Below are 18675 nucleotides of genomic sequence, written 5' to 3'. Positions count from 1 at the left end.
TCAGATGCTTAACCTGAGCTGAAGTCAGATGCTTAACTGACTGAACCACCCAGGAGCCCCCAGTTGTTTTCACTTTAAAATATATATATAAAATGAAAAAAATTTTTAAGTTTATTTATTTATTTTGAACTGTCAGGTCATGACCTGAGCTGAAACCAAGAGTCACACACTTAACTGATTAAGCCACCCAGGTGCTCCAGAATGAGAAATTTTTATATACAGGTCCCCCTACCATTTGAAAGTAGACTTTTCCTATGAAACCTTTTTTTTTTTCTCCTGTTTTAATGTTTATTTATTTAGCTTGGGAGAGAGGATGCACGAGCAAGAGAGAGAGAGAGAAAAATAATCCCAAATAAGGCTCTGCCCTGTCAGCACAGAGCTGGACATGGAGTTTGATCACACGAACTGGGAGATTATGACCCCAGCCGAAATCAAGGATGCTTAACTGACTGAGTAACCCAGGTTCCCCACTATGAAACCTTTTGTAAGCTAAAACGGTGTAAAACAAAGAAGCAACTGCCATTAACTTACATTAATGGAAACATTTTTTTAACTTTCCCAGACCCAAAAAATTACCTCTTTTAGCTTTTTCTGATACTTTAGGACACACTTTACTAATGGATGGGCAAAATACATCTAGATGAATCTCATCTACATACACACTTCAAACTATGGTGGCTTGACACGGAGATGCCAAGTGTAGTTCGCCAGGAAGGACCTAGATGGCGCCACCCTCGCCGTTCAAGGTGCACGCGGCCCTTATAAAGCCTCCTTGAGAAACAAAAGTGGATGCTATTTTTTGCTTTTTCACCTTCTTTTGTAAAAGGAAAGAGCTTCTTTGAATTGGTGAAAACAGGTATTAATGAAGATCTTTCATAAGAGCAAAGTGGCTCAAGGCAAATTTAACAAGTGGGGGATACCTATAGAGTGTTTAAAAAATACCTATTTTATGCCTTGTAGCTACAGGAAACTCAAAGGATAATAAGCATTTGGGTGATAAATAACCCTTGTTCATGCAATTAATAGTGCTAACATAATTATAATACAATTAATGATACAATACGTCCCCATGCAAAGTGGCCAGATCCAAATTTAGATTTTGTTTATACGCACAAATTGAAGAGAATAGTTAGGGCAACTGTGACTGGTACCAGTGTGTTGACACACGCAAAACTCACTTTCAGTCAGTGTGTTTGGTCTAGACCTGCACTTCAGTGTTTCAGCCTCATCATCATCCAAAAAACTAAGGCAAATATTGCACTCTCTGAACCTGTCCTTACAAGTTCCTCCTTTTTTCCATCTTAATTTACTAAGTCCGGAATACCTTAATAGAGAAGAATCGTTTCGGTTGCTTGGAGGAAATTAAAGGACCGAAATAGTCTTCATTTTGAAAACAATCAGGAGAGAAACTTCTATGGGCCAAGCGGACTTGTCAAATCAAGTCACTTTAGAAACCAGTCCTCCTGTGTTTAGGTCTCATTAGCCAGTGGGAACAAAGGGATTCTTGTTAAGGCGTGCGTACAGCTACCTTTGATTCTGGTGGTTTACGGTCTACAAAGATCTCACACGGCGCTAATAAACCTGGCCAATTTGCCTTTTTCAGGCTGCCTCCGGCAAGGGCTAGCAAGCTCCGTTTGCTGACCTACCACTCAGGAAATGCGTGCACACTGCTGCATGAAACTGTCGGCTCAGAATCCAAGTTCATTATCCCATGTGAAATGTGTAGGGGGAGGTTCTCTTAGTCCTATTATACGAGTATCACTTATCAAAGTTCCATCTGAAGATTGCACGACCTCCGAAGGATTACAATTTTTTTTCTTCTCCAGTGAATGCTCACAAAAGTTTAATGTGCATGGATTGAGGCAATTGAAGTAATAGGCTTCAAACTGAACCCGAAGCCATTGTCCTCTCAGCCTTCGGGCCTTCAGTGGCTATGTCAGATTTGATTTTTAGTCAGGGTAGATTTTCTTACAGGGGACCAGCAAGGCCAACCTTGCTGTTTCCCTTACCAGGGATCTCTTTCAGTTTGCCCTGTCTGTCCATACATACAGGCTTCTGTAGGCATATACATCTGTATATGCACAGACATATTTCTCAAATGGTGAAACTATTTTAATTATACATGAAGGTATTCAGGCCTATGTAAATCAATCATAAAAATATATATCCAACAGGAAAAAACATTAGTGGTTTTATATATAAATTATAAAATTATATAAATATAAAAAATATATACATATATATGTATATGTATGTGTGCGCATACATATATATATATATATATATATATATATATATATATATATATATAATATCAGTATAGATGTCTCTGCTCTGGTGAAAATCCTGTATTTTTGAGGGCCTAGAAAAATATAACATCATTTAGGAAAACGTTATGTACTAATTCCCCACAACCTCAGTTTTCAGAAGAAAACAGACATTTTGTCACACACCCAAACACACACACACACATCCGATTCTTGGTTTCGGCTCAGGTCATGATCTCGCAGTTCATGAGTTCGAGCCCCCCATCAGGCTCTGTACTGACAGTAAGGAGCCTGCATGGGATTTCTCTCTCCACCTGTGTCCTTCCCCAACTTGCTCTCTTTATCTCTCTCTCCCTCTCTCTCTCTTTCTCTGTCTCTCAAAAAGTAAAGAAATAAACATAAAAAAAAAACAACTTAAAAGAGACAACAGAACTAAGAAAATAGCACAAGATCAAAGTCCTATGTGGGAAAGGAAGGGATAAAAGACAAAAGACTTTATACAGATATTAGCAGCAATCTGTGGACATTTGTTTTTTTTTCTACCTGGAATGGTAAACATCTCAGCTTATAAGAATATAAAATGGAGTGTAGACTTGCCCAATCACTATATTGTGCTCCTGAAACTAATGTCACATTGTGTGTCAAGTATATTTCCATTAAAAACAAACAAAACAGTATAGTTGGCTTCACAGGGATCCTGTGTTGTGACAGTGTTGTGATAACTGAGTATGATGGTAGATCAGAAGAACTAAATAACATCATGAATTTAATTATGGAAATGGAAATTTATAGAAACTTGTGATTCAGCTAATAAAATGTTCTTCAGACATGTGTAGACTAAATTTGTGAATATTCCATTTTAATTTTTATTTCTTTTTTTAATGTTTAATTATTTTTCAGAGAGAAAGAGACAGAGTGTGAACAGGAACGGGGCAGAGAGAGAGAGAGGGAGACACAGAATCTGAAGCAGGTTCCAGGCTCTGAGCTGTCAGCACAGAGCCGGATGCAGGGTTCGAACTCACGAGTGGTGAGATCATGACCTGAGCTGAAGTTGATGTTTAACCGACTGAGCCACCCAGACACCCCTAATTTTTATTTCATACTAAAGCAAAGGATATGTGAACTAGACTAATAAAACATCATCCTTTCATTATGATCATTTTAGATTTCCTGCAGAGGTGGGGACAGAAAAAAGGAGAAAGAGGAAGAGAAAGAGGGGGAGAAGGAGGAAGAAGGAAGAAAAGAGGAGGAGGAGAGACAAGGAGATTGAGACATACTGAGGCTTACATCTATTGAGCAGTGGGTAGATATTTGGAGTATCATATTCATAAGTCTTCATCCTTAAACTAAAGCAACTCTTTCAGAACTAAAGCCACTTTGATCCTCCCTTATTCTGACCCAAGAGAAAGGGTTAAGACTTGTTTTCCATGATCAGTTTCTGACATGGGACCTAAGAAAGTGGAAAAGTGAGAAAAAAATAGAAAGTACAGTAAATAGAATCAATTGATGCCTAAGAAGAGACAGAAAACATAATATATTAGAAGTGTAGAAATTAACCATAAGTGACTTTATGTTTCAGGTAGAGGAGATATAAAATTAACATACATTATTAAAATAACTAAGAAAGGTTATATATCAAAGTCACTTTATTTTTTTTAATGTTTATTTTTTGAGAGAGAAAGAGTGAACACACATGCATGCACATGTGCAAGGAAGAGGCAGGGAGAGAGGGACACAGAGGATCCAAAGCAGGCTCTGCCCTGACAGCACAGAGCACAATACAAGGCTTGAACCCACGAACCATGAGATCATGACCTAAGCCAAAGTCAGGGGCTTAACCAATTAAGCCACACAGGCGCCCTTCAAAGTCACTTTGTTTGATTACCTTGGAATGGGAAAATTGCAAAAGCGTTGTCCAATTTTTTGCTGCAGGTTTTTTCAAATATGCAAATTCATTGTTTTAAAAATGGAATGGCTTTTTTATATTTAAAATAAGTCAATACAGCATTTTATCAAATAAAGATCCCAAGTTTTTATTTATAAATTAGAATTATCATAAACTGAATATTCTTAAAGCAGAGCATACCTAGGTAAAATGCAAGCAAGCAAACAAACAAGTAAAACCCCAGAAATCAAATCTCTGATATTTATTTACAGAAGATATATGTACTTAGTATTTGATGCTGTATCAGAAAGGGATTTAAGGTTAAACATTTTACACGAGATCTTTGACTTTCCTCCCAGTATTCATTGGCTATGCTAAATTTACAACCTCTTGGGCTTTGAACAACAAAGGGCTGTTTCCTGCTTAGAGCTCATGTCCATCACAGGTCACTATCTTCATTCTGGGTTCCAGCTGGAAGAGCCCCTCGTAAGATGCTGTAAGTCTATTATTCTTGAAGGGAGGGTCAGAACATATTTTGAATAATAGTAATGCAGTGTATCACAGTCCAACTGTACAATAATTTCCCAGAGGGCAAGGAAGTTATTCCAATCCTTATGTGCTACTCCATACTAGCTTGCACAAAATAAGTAGTAAATAAATGTGAACCAAAGGTTCATAAGAAAATAACCCTCATTCTATGAAACTGTGATTTTAGTAAAAAGTGCCATACAACTGATAGGGGACAAGAAGAAAATTACCATCTCACAGAATAATAAATTCAATACTAAAGGCATCACTACCTTGCACCTTTATGTTTCAATAGCATTTTGTTGGTGGGTAGGCTGAGCTAATTGTTAACTTAATTTTTTTTAGTAGTTCAGTGCAGGTCTTTTATTCTTATATCCCTCCTGCTCTAGAATAGCAAGCAGCAAACTATTTTTAAAGCAAGCATAGGTTAAGTTCAGAATAAGAAGATCCTCATGATGATGATAGGACAGACGAAGAACGTAGAGAGCTAAATTTCAGATCAAAAGCTGTGTCTCCAGTTCTGACAGAACAATCAGTCCTTGACTTTTATACAATAAGCAAATTCGATACGCATTTCATAAATAGCAAATAAATGGGCAACCTCAGAATATCATTTTAATGAGTGTGATTTTCCTGACTGCAACCACACATTCCGTATTCACTGAAGCTTCCTGTGTAGGATGCGAGTCAGGAAAACTTAAAAAGCACTTAAAAACCATAGCAGACAATGAAAACTAAAAAGGCCATTTAGGTTTGCTGAAAGAGAAGCATAACAATATGCCTTCAAAAGATTCTCCAAGGCATCAGCTTAGCATTCTTCTCATGAAGTTAAGGCTACTCTTTAAAAGAAAATATTATCAGAAGCAGAAAAAAAAATCCTTTTAAAAAAATACTCAAAGTTTCATAAACGTATTTGGGCTTGAAAATATAAATGGTTATCTGCTTTGCTTTAATGTTATTTACGAATGCAGGAAATAATACTCTGATGGCTGGGACTCTAGAAATGTTTCAAATCATTATTTCCTCTGCTCAGTCTGGTCCAGTGCCAAATACACAGTGGGAACTCAATAAACATAAATTGATGATGATGATGATGATGATAACTTCTCTGAGACACACACCATTTGAAAAATCCGTTATTAAGTCCACATGCATTTTAACTTTGAATTTGTCTTTCTAAAGAACTTGAAGTCAGATTTGTTTTGGTTTTGTCTCTGCTATACTTTGATGAGAAGTGAAACTGCAGACACAGACTTTTTATATTGATGATGCAGGATTTATTTATTAGGCTCATTCACCGGGCAGGTTACTGAGCTATCTTTTTTGATGTCACCCACCGCATTCTGGGGCAATGAGCCCTTGTAAAACTACAAACTCAATTATAGCGTAAATTAATATTTTATACATTAAATTTCATAAGTTATACTTGGTTGAACAGAATAACTGAATTAAAATATGATTTATAATTAAATCCTTATCAATCACACTAAGAGTGCAACCAATCTGTATATTTGGTCTTCAGTTCTCATTTAAAATTGTGAAGTGACTTGTCAGGTAATAAGAGTAATCAGTTTTAGGCAAGAGGCAATTGCTTGCTGCGATGCAGCCACATCTGTAATTGATCAGTGATGGCAGGATGATTTATCATTCATGAGATGTGTATCACTTCAGAAAGCTTAACTAATACAATGGAGCATTCAGCCTCAAATTTGTAAACATTTCAGAATTAGAACAGTTCTATACTCATCAGAAATGTATCATGCTTCCTCCCGTAAAAAAAAATTTGAAATTAAACTAGATCTACTTCCAATCAACACATGATTCCATGTATTACAATTAAAAATTATGTTAAATACAAAAGTTTAACTAGGTATATTGGTATTCTTGTAAAAATATTTAAATTTTTCCATTAGGGTTTTTTTTTAGAGCAGTTTTAGGTTCACGACACTGATGTTTTCATTAACAATAACAAAAAAATTAAGTCAATTTTATCTATTGGCCATTGACTATAAACAATAACTTATTTTCAGAAACCCCAATAGAAGATATATATTTTATGTTTATTGGCATAAGTTACTTAATGTGAAACATGGAAAATAATGGTTAAGTCTTTAAATTTGAAATGGGTTTCTATAGAAAGAATCAAGAAACATATCGCCATTTTATTGATGGTCTGTATGTCTAAGATCTAGGAAAGGCAGAAAATGAAGGAATAATGAAATACGATTAAAATAAGAAGACAGGGAATTACATCATAATAAATACAAGATTCAGTGTTGGTTTGTTGGTGCTTTAAATTATGGAGACGAGAGGCGGCAGAAAGGTGTTAAAAATCAAGTCTAGAGTCCAGATTCCACAGCATTGCTTTAAGTGTAGATAAATTACTTGCTTTTTTGCATCCTTCATTTCTTCAACTGTAAATGTATATGATAGTTTACCTCAAAGAGTCATGAGGCCCATCAAACTTACAAATATGATACAAACTTCCTAATAATTTATCCCAAATAAACATGCTATTATTGGGGCACCTGGGTGGCTCAGCAGGTTAAGCATCTGTCTTTGGCTCAGGTCATGATCTCGTAGTTCATGGGTTTGAGCCCCATTTCAGGCTCTGTGCTGACAACTCAGAGCCTGTAGCCTGCTTCAGATTCTGTCTCCCTCTCTCTCTGACCCTCCCCTGCTCGCTCGCTCTCTCTCTCTCTCTCTCTCTCTCTCTCTCTCCCTATCTCAAGAATAAACATTAAAAAAATTAAACATGCTATTATTGTAACTTTCCCTCCAATAGTCAAATTAAGTATTGTTTTATAACTTTGCTAATTTTGCATAAGCATAAAATGCATTTATTTTCTCAACACAGAGCACAAAATGCACAATAATGAGCAAATTGTGTGAGTGAATGCAATTCTTGCAATGATGATCTCATAATAAGGAAATTTTCTTCCTTCATTTTTGTGAAGAAATCACATGACATGAAAAATCAGAGATACAAATTTTACCACAAAATTAGTAGTAAATAGGAAGTCAGGAAATATTTCAGTAAATTCCACCATTTTGTTCATGATTATGAAATTACTAGCTTATTGGTAAAACAACACACATTTTTGTGTAAAGCAAAACCATTTATCATTTATGAGAAAGAGATCATCTAGGTTTATGTTTCCATATGAAATATTTTTAAATGTTTATTTATTTATTTTGAGAGAGAGAAAGCTAGATCAGGGAGGGGGAGAGAGAAAGGGAGAGAGAGAATCCCAAGAAGGCTCCATGCTGTCAGTGCACAATCCTATGCGGGGCTCAATCTCACAAACTGTGAGCTGAAATTAAGACTCAGATGCTCAACTGACTGAACCTCCCAGGCTCCCTTCCATATGAAAAATTTTATATTAGCCTTGGTTTATACAACCTCATTTATGGAGGAGCAGTGTAATCCTTATAAGTTGAAATGTATAACATAGAATTGTGTAAATGAGATTCTGAAAAATTACCAAATTATCAAATCCATAGATTACTTCTTACTAAGAGCAGATCTCAAGCCCTAATCTAACAAAAAAGAGAATATATATGAGAAAACTTTAAACTTTCATACTGCAATAAATAATCAAATAGTTTTATTTCATAAAATATATTTAGGTGTTTTATCTAGACTGTGTAACTTTAAGTAGCAGGAAAAATATTTATGTATATTTATATTTATCATTTATTTTCAGCTTAAAAGAGGACTTTGAAATAATTGTCATTGGATATATCCATTTATTTATTTTTAGATCCTCATTGTCTGATATGTTCTTTAAGAATAGAACACAGGAAGTCTCTTTATCCCAAATCTGACAATGAGGTTTCCTTTCACTATAGCTTGTAATCAAATATAGCAGTTTGTAGGAAAATTAGAAGTCAGTTTACATTAAACAACATAAACTGAAGCTAGCTAACTTAATAAAGCATGGTGGGAAGACCATTATCTAAATGGGAAGCAGGCTTAATATACCCTGTACCTGTAAAATGCCATTCATAGGAAATTGACTCAAGATTTATAGCTGTAGGTAATAATTCAATGTCAGTGAAAACCAGGGCACATGCCTCAGCAGCAGAAATTAACCCGCAAGAAAATGGTTGTGTTATTTTTCTGGGTAGGAGGATTATACCTGCCGATGGCCTAAAAACATATCATTTAGAATTTGGCAAAAACCCAAAAATTGTTCATGTATTTATATACAAATAATGTTAAAATATATGCTATAGCAATAAATAAATAAATAAATAAATAAATAAATAAATAAATAAAGTTTCTTTTGATTGAGTTCAAACGTGTATTCATTTTATGTTACATAGTAAATAAAAGTCATAATCCAACACAACAAAATAAAAAGCTGGCAAGTGTATTGAAAGGTCTGGTTTTAAAAGGAGAGAAAAGTCTATTCAGATAGTATTTGTAAATACAAATAATGAGAGTTTTATCATGAGGATTTTACATAGAAGATGTATGTGTTGCATCCAGAAAGCAATCTAAATTTATATTTCTATCATATCACATTAACTACACACAAAAAAATTGAAAGATCTAAATTTACAGTATTATTGATCAGTACTCTAGTAAGGTAGACCTACTCTCCAGTCTGAGTGCAGCATTGCACTTGTGTAATTAACCCCAAAAGAGAGGTAATCACAAGCAATAGAACTCATCAGGATAAATAAATTGGATTAATGAATGAGAAATTTATACTGAAGATGATCCCAGAAGGGAATGGGCAGTAGTAAATCCAACTGCAGGTAGTTATTATCACATGTATTAATGTGAAATATTACATTTTTCAAAATATTATATGCATTTAGGAAATTTTTCCCTTTTCCCTCTTAATGTCAGTATTTGGAAACAAAGGAAAATAAAACACAATTCCTGCAGGATTTTAATTTCCCAATTGGCTTTACAACTCACGTTTAACTACAAACAATAACTATGTTAACATACTGGGCATCTAACAACACACTGTATCAAATATATGCCCCAAACCGTCCTGGGAAGACTGAACTGTATAGCAAGTAAAAGACAGAAGAGAGAAATGTTTCCTTCTCAGTTCTGAAAAACTGCATGTGTAAAGCCGACAAATTCTGTGTCTCTATTTGACAATGAAAATATACTGCATATTAAGTCATTTTTCTACCTCTGCCATGGATACTGATCATATGAAAGGGCAAGATTTCATTCTTCAAAATATTCTTCAAAATATTGAAGACACCGTAACATAGGTTGCATTTTACTTATTCAGCCATGTATACATCATCTCAAAGTCTCATTGTAAAAATAATTTCCAGATATGGAAAGCAGAAAAAGAGTTGAAGCAAATCATATTGTCTAAGAAATCTTCGAATCTTGTTCTTTTTGATTAGTAAGGAGAAAAAAAAATACACTGAGGAGGGAAAAACAAAATCTTTTTTTATTAAGTGACTATTTCATTTCACAGTGCTTATTTCTCCTTGTTTTTAGGAAGGACATCATTCTTGTAAAGGGCACAAAAGAATAGAGAAAAATATTTTTTCTGGTTGACATGAGACATTTATACAATAGAAATGTCTAATTGGTGTCACAGGAGGTCAAATGGCTTTGTCCCACTCTCAGGGACTCCTGTGAAATGGAAGGTCAACATGTAATGTCTCCAAACCTACCAACCTACCAAGGAAGAATTGCATTTTTTCACATAACACACACACACACACACACACACACACACACACACACACAGTCATTTTTCTATTATAAAAATAAGAAAAAAAGAAAAAAAAGTGGCAACCATTAAAATGGTAATGTTCTTCATGAATTGTCAGTATTTTATTATTTTGTATTAAAATGGAGGTTTACCCAGAGGACCACTGACTGAGAGATAAAATATATATGTGTCTATATGTGTGTAAAGTGTGTTTTCTATGAAAAATTGCAAATGCATTTCGGAGGCAATTTACATAAAATAGACTGACACTTTCTGTATATTCTCAAGATTTTATCCGTGTAAAATAAGTTACTCCTCTGGAAGGTCATAGAAGGCTGATCCTAGTCAAAACTAAAGGAATAGAGAGAGATTTTTCCTTTAACCTCTTGTTACTCCATGGCCACTCAAGTTTTAAAAGCCTGTAACTCTTCTCTGTCTTACCATTCTGCTGAGTCATCTCCTGCTAAAATTCTTTGGGTCACTCTCTTCTCTCCAGGCTACACATCAGATTTCAAAATTTTAGCAGCCTTTACTTAAGCAAAATTATCTTGTCCTGGGACCTGCCCTTGAGAGGTTTTGCTAGTTCTAACCTGATAAATAGGTTCCAAAAATACGTTTCTGTAATAAATGTAAATAGATTATAATGGTTTAATATGCTAGCTGGCGGTATGTACATGTGAAGATAGATTTACGTACTGTAATGAAAAAGCATGAGTGTCTAATCTAATAATATAGTCACCATGGCTTAATTTGTGGCATCTGGAAATGGGAGTGGGAGGTTGGGTTTACACACAAAAAAGAAAAAGGCTTAACAGGCATTGCTTTCCACAGATTATCAAATCCCAAAACACTGAGGCCCACAAATTCTATACTCCTAAACTCCTGTTTGAGACTTAAGTCAATGATTCTACCTTACTAAACCATTTTTCTTCAAATACGTGATTAGACTCTTCAGCTTTACTACTGTTGGTGTTACTAATCATTGTCAAATGGTTTTAATAAACAATATTGTTAAATCTTGTTTCTATAAGACATATCAGGCCTGTACATAAATTTGTTCTACACACATTTATTAAAAGGTAACGCACAGATGTACCATGCCAATATGTCATCCTACAGAGCCATACATCCAGTCGTTGATTACTGGGGAAGACTTTTGTTTGTGTTCATGTTATAAAGATAAAACTGAATATTTACACGTGGAAAAAAATCCTTAACACTGTTTACGATAGTGTTTATGTATACTATAGGTAAATATGTAAAAGTGAGAGAAGTGACTGAATGATATGAAAAAAAGACTGAACAGCCATTTGTGTGGTAGAACTATTGGATTTGGTGTCCGTATAGATATAAAAAAAATAAATAAAATAGGGGCGCCTGGGTGGCGCAGTCGGTTGAGCGTCCGACTTCAGCCAGGTCACGATCTCGCGGTCCGTGAGTTCGAGCCCCGCGTCGGGCTCTGGGCTGATGGCTCAGAGCCTGGAGCCTGTTTCCCATTCTGTGTCTCCCTCTCTCTCTGCCCCTCCCCCGTTCATGCTCTGTCTCTCTCTGTCCCAAAAATAAATAAATGTTGAAAAAAAAATTTTAAAAAATAAAACAAAATAAAATAAAACAAAACAAAAACAAAGGGAGGCTTTGAATATCTACATCTGGCAATAGAAGCCAAAGAATGTTAAGGGAGAGGAGAAGGTCCCAGGGAGACTAACAGAGAAAGTGTTGAACTGGATTTGGGTCAGATTTGTTGTGGGCTTTTCTTTTCTTCTTTCTTTTTTTAAGTTTGTTTGTTTGTTTGTTTGTTTGTTTGTTTGTTTATTGAGAGAGAGAAAGAGAGCAAGCACATGGGGTAGGGGCAGAGAAAGAGGGAGAGAGAGAATCCTGAGCAGGATCCTTGCTGACACAGTGCGGAGCTCGACGCGGGGCTGGACCCCACGAATCGTGAGGTGATGACCTGAGCCCAAAGTAAGAGTCCAACACTAACAGACTGAGCCACCAAGGTGCCCCTGTTGTGGGCTTTTAAAGAAATGTGGATTTAAGGATTGGATTGTAGGAATTCTTGCATATGGAATGTTCCAAGGAAGTAGAAAGAGTAAGAAGCCACAGAGACTCGGAAGGTAACTTGAATCCACACCAAGATGCCAGTAAGGAAAACAGAGAAGAAAAGGTAGAAGGGCAGGTAAAATAGCATAAGAAAAGTGAGAATTTAAAGAAAGAGATATTTTCCAATAAAACTGAGTTGTTAATATATTCCAGATTCAATGAATTAACACTTAATTTGGAATAAAGTTGGCCTTGATAATCACTTCTCTAGGGTGGTCAAATAATATCACAAAATTAATGCTGGAGGAAGGTTAAAAAGAATGTAGGTTAAAAACAAAACAGAACATGCTACCACACTAGAGTCGGGGTCAGATTTAAATAGGATGAAACTTGCAGAGAGGTTGAAAGCATCCAAGACTGCAAACAGAGCCTCTTCCTTTAGACGCTGAAGTAACAAGGGAACAGAAAGGCCCAAAGATTGGGGGGTAGAGAGGTGAGGGTGTCGGGCAAATTTCCAAGACATTCCGCAATGAATTGCACTTTCATACAATTCCCTTCCCCTACGTTCCTGTGTGTTTTCCTAGCCAATAGAATACGGCAGATGATGTCACTCTGTAATTACCTTACGGCACAGGACGCCATGTGAGCTGACTGGAGAGGGAAATCCCCTTCTGGCTTGTACAAAGTAAACTGTTATGTTGGGAGGGGGCCCATGGAAAACCACATATAGGGGAAGTAATAGAGGAATGTGGCCTCTAGGACCAGAGGTCAGCCCTCAGCTGACATCCAGCAAAAAAGCAGTGGCCTCAAAGAGGACTAAAGGAATTTCCCACTCCAATGACCTTGTAAGAAGACAGAGTTTAGAAAGAAACAATGTTCCATGACACTTTCATTGCAGCCTTGTGATTGCTCAACCAAGCCATGTCTGGATTCCTGACCCATGGAAACTGTGACATAATAAATGATTCTTGTTTTAAGCCACTAAGTTTGTGATAAATTTTCATAGCACAGCATAAAAATAGCACAGTCTGGAAAGGAACCTTGTATGCATTTTTTTTCCCCGCTTTGGGTAAAACAGAGTTAAATGACTCAACAAACAGAAAATGCACCTGCGCCTGGATTCAAATCCTAGCTCTGACAATTTTAGTGTTGTGAGCATTACTGAAATTCTCTGTATTTCAATGACCTTATCAGTCAAAGAAGGTAATATGACAGGTATCTCATAGAATTACTGTGAAAGCTAAGTGAGTTAACTCAGGGTAAATGCCCGACACACAGGGTGAGTGTTAGTTATAAATGTTTGCTTTGGGGTTGTTTTTGTTTTGTTTCTCTTTAAGGAGAAATGATTGAGCTAATTTGGAGAGTGAGGAGAAGGAGCAGAGGAAACTAATGATTTCTGAGAAAGAAATCGTTAAGGAACATAAGCCTGGAAGAAATTGGATCCAGAGAACATGCAAAGTAAAAACGAGGTAAATAAACCTATTAAAAAAAAACGGATTCTGGTTTTACTTCATTTTGAAAAGTAAAATATAATTCAATGATTTTCGTAAATTAGAATCATAAGCCTCCATCAGGTCCTCAAAACACAGAGGAAAGAAAACAGTTGGCCAGTATCAGGACATTATTGAGCACTTATTTTCCCTTTAATATAAAGAGCAGAAGAATGAGAGAGAGACATTAAACATATACGTATAAAGTACTCTTCTAAACCATATTCTGGGATTCCTTAAAACTTAAATTTATAGTTATTCATCACTTATATTCTCAACATATATGTGTACATGTATATATAGATGCACGTGTATGGATATATATTTATTTGAAAGACATCATCTGCCCATCTATGTTAAACACTCAGTAGAAGGAAATACATTGAAATGAATTTAGAGAATTTTTATATCTATAGAGTGCCTTTTAAACTAATTTCTTGGGACTACTTGAAATGTGTATGTATGTTAAGCATTAGCAAACTTAAGAAAAATGCTTTTTCCCTCAGCTTTCCCTATCAGACCTAGTTTCTTTAACCTTATGGGGTGGTATCTTTATAATGACATATTCTTTTTTTTAATATAATAACATATTCTTAAAATAGTGTTTTTCAAACTCTACTAAGTTCAAAGCTAGAAAATGTTCTTCACAGGATCTTCATTTATTTGAAAGTACTCATTTACTTAGTTTTTCTTTCATTCCCAAATATTTATTGAATTCTTACCAGGACTTTTTTGAGAAGCTAAGTCAGTTATTCCGTAGACAATAATTCTATTTTGTATGTTAGTCTTGCAAAATTTTGTAAATTTTTTAAACTATTACAGATGCTAATAGTTAAAGTCACTAAGAGCTTTTCCATCTCTGTTTACGGAAGGGTTGGTGTCTGTGTTTTATTTACTCTTCAGAATGACCTGGGATACTAAAGAAAAATACCTAAAATTTTCCAAGAAAACCATTATTCAGAATCAGTTGGGTCTCAATAGTCAATTCCTTGATTTCCTTATAATTATGATATAAATGAGAGATTTTATTTGAGGTTAACTTTTGTGTCCAGATTTTTAAGCAGCCTGTCATTTAGCTTAAAGATCTGAAGAAAACATTCTATTAATCAGTGTGAATGATTCTTTCTACAACATGTATACTTTTTGAGTTTCAGCTAAAGTAAATTGTTCCATTTTAAGAACTGCTGAATTTCTCAATCATTAGAAATCATGGTGTCTCTCTCTGTCCATAAAAGCAAGCAGATAGATAATCTTTCAATATAAACAATGGTCAGACTTATGATACAGGCTATGTTTTATTTGAATAGCTACTGAGGAGATAAATGAACATGCCTTAGAGCTAGCAAAACTAATCTACAAGGAATGCCCTTTGGGCTTCTGGTAAAGAGGACCTTGTTGGACATATTAATACCTGATACAAAGAGAACAACAACAACAAAAAAAACATGGTCTCATTGTGGATCCACAATTAAAAGCTATAAAGACAAGCTTTTCTGAAAGCAGGTTCATTTGCTATTATAGTAGTTCCCACTTACTCATCTCCCTGTGACTACTTCAGGCAAATAGCAGCAATGGTATATTTACTGAGTAAAGGTGATAAATATCCTGAGCAATACCAAGGGGGCTGTTTCAGATAATAGTTGTTTAAGTTGTGCAGCTTTTACCTTTAATTACATCAAAAACTTTTTGATAAGATATTTTCACTCCCTAGGCAATCACACCTCTGTATAGAACCAAGAACCAAACCCAGAATTCTTCACGTAATCTTAGTGCTTTCCTCCCCAAATCTTTTCATTCTACAGAGACACAGAAATCACTGCTGAGCTTGGGGACAGGGGTTGGGGAAGGGAAGAAGAGGATTGTTCTACTCACTATTGTGTCATAAGATGGTCAGACCAGCTATACAACTCATAGAAATCCTATAGTGTGTATCAGAGATTTCAGTAATACATTATCTCTCTTCAGTCTTGTAGGAACATAGGCCCGAACAAATCCCACAGCATTCAGTAATGTCTAGTATTGTTTGTTGTTGAGACTTCAGGAAATAGCCCTGCTATTTCTGATTTTTATCAAATTTCTACATCACCTGGTATTTTCAAGGTAGGATATAGAGCAAAATGGTAAGTGTTCTATGTACTCTCTGTCCTCCATTCATCATCCATCTTTTAGGAATTTTAAATCAGACAAAAATAAATCTAAAAAAGTAGTTTAAAGAGAAATGTCACACAAATGCACACATCCAAAACACAGATTAAAGCATGATGAAAGGGACAAAACAAGCTGCATACCTCTTCCTTGGTAAGAATTAGTATGGGTCAGTCAAAAGCCAAACCATACATATTAAATATCCAGTCTTTTTAAAACACATCTTGGACATACTGGACAGTGACTTCCAATTTTTTCAGGAATATCCAGCAATAGCAAAGTCTCTCTTAACACAAAAATCTAGTGTTAATTGCTCAATTTACCATGGCATAAGTTGTAGGTTAATTTTCTCCTTAATGCACTGTGTCATTATTTCATTCAAGAGGATCACAAGCTGAAACTGTTCATACTCTGTACATATGCAAAGCAGTGGTACTTTGGGATAGGCTAACTATAGGAAATCACTTGAAAAACAACTTGAAGGCTTTAAAATAAATTATGGTCTTCTGGTTGGAGGATATAAAGTTCTAATATGAGTGGGGAAAAATGTCTAGAGGAAGCCATCCAAAACTAATTACCTTATCATAAGCAAAAATTGGGCTTCAGGTCCTTGACATCCAAGATAGCTTCTTTACAAATGTGTAGTTACCATATATATTTTCAATAATTTTTATGAACCCCAAGGAAACAGTAGTGGTTTTCTTGTTGCATTATATATATGTATCACTTTAAATCCCTACACCACAACCATATTTTAGCCACTTTAGAAAAAAAATTTAAACACTGAATATTGCTTTTGTTTTTACCCCACTAATGAAAATGCCATATATCAGGACTAAGAATGTGGATCAGTAATAAGACAATGACAATATCCATGTAGTTATTAATCCGAAAATCAATAATGACATTAATTTGGCCACTTATTCTACAATACAATTTAAAATGTTTCAATTCATTATAGGGTTTTAAGGTAACATGAGACTCAGATTTCATCTATAGCAAGAATCACCCATAGCCGACAGTCATGTTGCCATGAGAGCTCTATACTAGTAAAGAAGAGTTACAGATGAGATAGTTATGGAACAGTTGCTTACTAGATATGTGAACACGAGAAAATAGCTTAACTTTTTGCACTCTAAAGCTTCATTTTTAAACAGCATGAAATTCTTCTCTGGACTAAGATGGCGATGTAGAGGCTCTTGAATTTCTCTCTTGCCATGGACACACCTAATATATAGATGCACATGGAGAAGTTTCCTTTGAGAGAAATCCAGAAACTAGTTGAGGGACTCCTATACATTGAGTGACTGAAAAAATACCCACATAAACACGAGAAGAAAAGGCTGAGACATACTCTATCCATAAACTCAACCTAACACAACTCTGTAGATGCATGGGAGAACCCTCAACTCCAAACTTCTCCCTAAAACTGAAGACTATGAAGCACACATCTACCATGCCAACTTTTTTTAAGTTTTCTTTTTAATTTATTTATTCTGAGAGAGATAGAACAGGAGAGGGGCGGGGGGGGGGGGAGAGAGAATCCCAAGCAGACTCGGCACTGTCCGCATTGAGCCTGACTCGGGGCTCAAACTCACAAACCATGAGATCATGACCTCAGCTAAAATCAAGAATTGGACACTTAACCGATTGAGGCACCCAGGCACCCCAACTACCCCAAATGTTAAAGCTACCATGTGAGGGATGGGCCCCCCAGATCATCTACCTCCGAAAGGCAATGTGGCTTTCACTCATGAGTCCCACAGTATGAGGTACACAAAAAAGTAGTTAACAGGCATGCAAGCATTCATGGGTGCTATCACAGCAGGGCTCAGCAAAACGCTGTCTCAGTCTTCCCTGCATAGGTTTGACTGTATCCATTACCAGTTGCTTACTGGGAATCTGGCTTCTAACAGGCCTGTTGTCTCTACTGTGAGCCTCCCATTTGGGACACTGATGGATCTTAACTGATACTCTACTACTTGGAGCCATTAAGTACAAAGGTGATGAGACAGTGACTTGGATGATCACAAAGGTTTGAGAGGCAACCAGGAGCTTGGATTGGGATGGTTACTGATGTTCATCTTTTACACAAAACTAGTGTCTAAAGACTAAGACAGGTGGCTGTTTTATCTAATGCACAGAAACCAACACAAAGAGTTAAGGAAAATGAAATAAAACAATCTGTTCCAAAAAAAGAATAAAATAAATCTTCAGAAACCAATCTTAATGAAATGGAGATATGCAGTTTACCCAATATAGAGTTTTGAGCAACACTTAAAAAGATGCTCACCTAGGTCAGGAAAAAATTGCATGTGTAAAGTAAGAATTTCAACAAAAATGAAATATTTAAAAAGTACCAAACAGAAGTCAAAACTTAAGAACTGAAAAATTCAAGAGAAGGATTCAACACTAAATATCAAGTGGAAGAAAGTATCAGCACACTCAAACACATGGCACTGAAATACATCCAATGAGAGAAGTAAGGATGTTTATTCTTACCACTTTTATTCAACATAGTACTAAAAGTCCTAGCTAGATCAATAAGTTAACAAAAAGAGATAAAGGGCATTCAAATTGTAAGGGAATAAGTAAATGGGTCTCTCTTTGCAATGAGATTA

This window comes from Prionailurus bengalensis, chromosome A1 (assembly GCF_016509475.1).
Source record: "Prionailurus bengalensis isolate Pbe53 chromosome A1, Fcat_Pben_1.1_paternal_pri, whole genome shotgun sequence".
NCBI classification, from domain to species: Eukaryota; Metazoa; Chordata; class Mammalia; order Carnivora; family Felidae; genus Prionailurus; species Prionailurus bengalensis.
Note: the sequence above shows the minus strand (reverse complement) of the source record.